Source organism: Neophocaena asiaeorientalis, unplaced genomic scaffold (assembly GCF_003031525.2).
Source record: "Neophocaena asiaeorientalis asiaeorientalis breed wild unplaced genomic scaffold, Neophocaena_asiaeorientalis_V1.1 scaffold225, whole genome shotgun sequence".
Classification (NCBI taxonomy): domain Eukaryota; kingdom Metazoa; phylum Chordata; class Mammalia; order Artiodactyla; family Phocoenidae; genus Neophocaena; species Neophocaena asiaeorientalis.
In genome coordinates, this window is record NW_020172364.1 from 5,601,341 (window position 1) to 5,603,784 (window position 2,444).

A 2,444-nucleotide genomic window follows, 5' to 3' on the forward strand; every position below is an offset into this window, starting at 1 on the left:
CCATAGGCATTTTCTACACCTCCACCAAAGTTCAATTGGTATCCCAATAAAATCCATTTAGGCGATCTCTGAAATTATCCTGAGACTATAAGAAATAGAAAGAACATGGCAACTGAATTATTCTGTAGAGATAAATGAGGAAACCCAAGTAATTTTCTGCAGATGAAAACTTTTTTCGATATATAAGTATACATATATCAGAGTGCTCTTCTTGCTATGAGTTTTTAAAAACTTTTAAAATTGTGATATAATTTTAGACTTACAGAAGAATTGCAAGAATAATACAGATAGTTCTTGTACACCACCTTTCACCCAGCTTCCCCTAATGTTAACATCTTGCATAATCATATTACAATTATCAAAGATAAGAAATTAGCATTGCTGCATTACTACACCACAGACTTCATTCCAACTTCCTGTGAGATTTTAAATTATGTTTCAAAACCTACTTGATTCAGGCGGACTTCCCTGGTGGCGCAGTGGTTAAGAATCTGCCTGCTAATGCAGGGGACATGGATTCGAACCCTGGTCCGGGAAGATCCCACATGCCATGGAGCAACTAAGCCCGTGAGCCACCACTACTGAGCCTGTGCTCTAGAACCTGCGAGCCACAACTACTGAAGCCCGCGCCCTCTAGGGCCCGCCTGCCACAACTACTGAGCCTACATGCTGCAACTACTGAGCCTGCATGCTGCAACTACTGAAGTCCACGCGCCGAGAGCCTGTGCTCCACAAGAGAAGCCACCGCAATGAGAAGCCTGTGCACCACAACAAAGAGCAGCCCCTGCTCGCCTCAACTAGAGAAAGCCCGCGCACAGCAACAGAGACCCAACGCAGTCAAAAATAAAAAAATAAATAAAAATAAACCTACTTGATTCAAAAAGCAAGCCATTAAGAACATAAACATTATTTCTTTGTTACACAGCAAAACAAATTGTATTTTTGGTCTTCAGATTTTAATTTTTGTCACAAATATTTTTTGTAAATGTTCAAAATAGCTAGATAGTATTCTGAAGATTTTTAAATGTTTGTATAGGTGTACAATAAGGCAAACTGAATTCATGTTGGAAAAAGTGGCATCTGTAGAATTGTGGATTTGGCTTAAGGGACTTAAATTATGGCCTGAGAGAAGTATTCATGTTTCATCAATTGATCACAAGCTTTTGCTAGTCAAAAAATTTGTGAATTAGCCACTTAATTGAAGAGATTTCAATTCCATTCCTGAGTCTACCAACAAACGCAGTGGTTCTCAAAGTGTGGTCCCCAGACCAGCAGCATCAGTATCAGCTGGGAGCTTGTCAGAACGTGAATTTCCAGTCATCTGTGTTTTAGCAAGCCCTGGGTGATTCTGAAGGCTAAACTTTAAAAATCTCTGATTATAAGTGTTTCAATGACTAAAAGGAGGGGAGAAGGAGAAGGGAGGAACTAATAGAGAACAGGAAATTCTCAATGGAACATTCAACCTGCCTGCTTGTTAACAGGAAGGTCTTGGTTCAAACTTTACTTGTTTGTTTCCAAGAAATAGATTGTACTTCATTTCTCTTAAATACATACAGACTTACCTTTTCTATACATCAAGGTTTCACCTTTGACCTGAGTGAACTGGTTCCAAAGACTACAAAATGATTAATGTAGAACCTCTGCATTGATAACCTCTTCTGCCAGAAACCGATTTGATCACTTTCTCATTGGGAAATGAGTATAATAACTCCTCACTTTGCACAGTTCTGATATGCACACATTTCAGTCACAGCGGTCTAAATTAAGACCAGTCCCCCAATACCTGTAAGTAATGACATAGGAAAAACTTCACTATCCTCAAAGCACTAGGGAAATAAGAGATGTGTATCATGATCTGTAGCCAATCACATCAATTCTTTCAAAGTCTGTTGATGACTAGTCACCGTGCATTTGTTATTCAGTATACAGTTGCTGCTTTGTCTTCCAGTGATAAAGCCCACCTGACATTTTACAAAAGTGAATGACTGAAAGAATTGTCCAAGAAAGATTAAAGTGCAGCACCCCACCCCCCAAAAAAGGAAAAGTGATATCGCTAGAAGTGAAGTGAAATTGAAAGTGATTAGAAGATACCGCCAGGGGAATGTTGACACCGCTGCCATTCTTGAGACTCCAGGCATGCAGCCAGGGGAACTTTGTAAAGGTGAACTTAGCGACATAAATGAGGAAAGTGGTTGTGACACCAAGGATGAAGGTGTGCCAGTGGAAGTGATGTCTACAAAATCCTTCATGTTGAAGAATCTTCAGAGATTTCGTAACATAGAAATCACAAAAGATAAAATCTTGGAAGCAAAAATAAGTTGTCAAATTGTACTCCCCTGAGAGGGGGGGAGCTATATAAGTGGATTGGTGGACTTTCAGGGAATTAGGAGCTGAAAAATTGTGTAGTAAGTTGGAAATAGTTTAGTTCAGAGATTGTTGTTGTA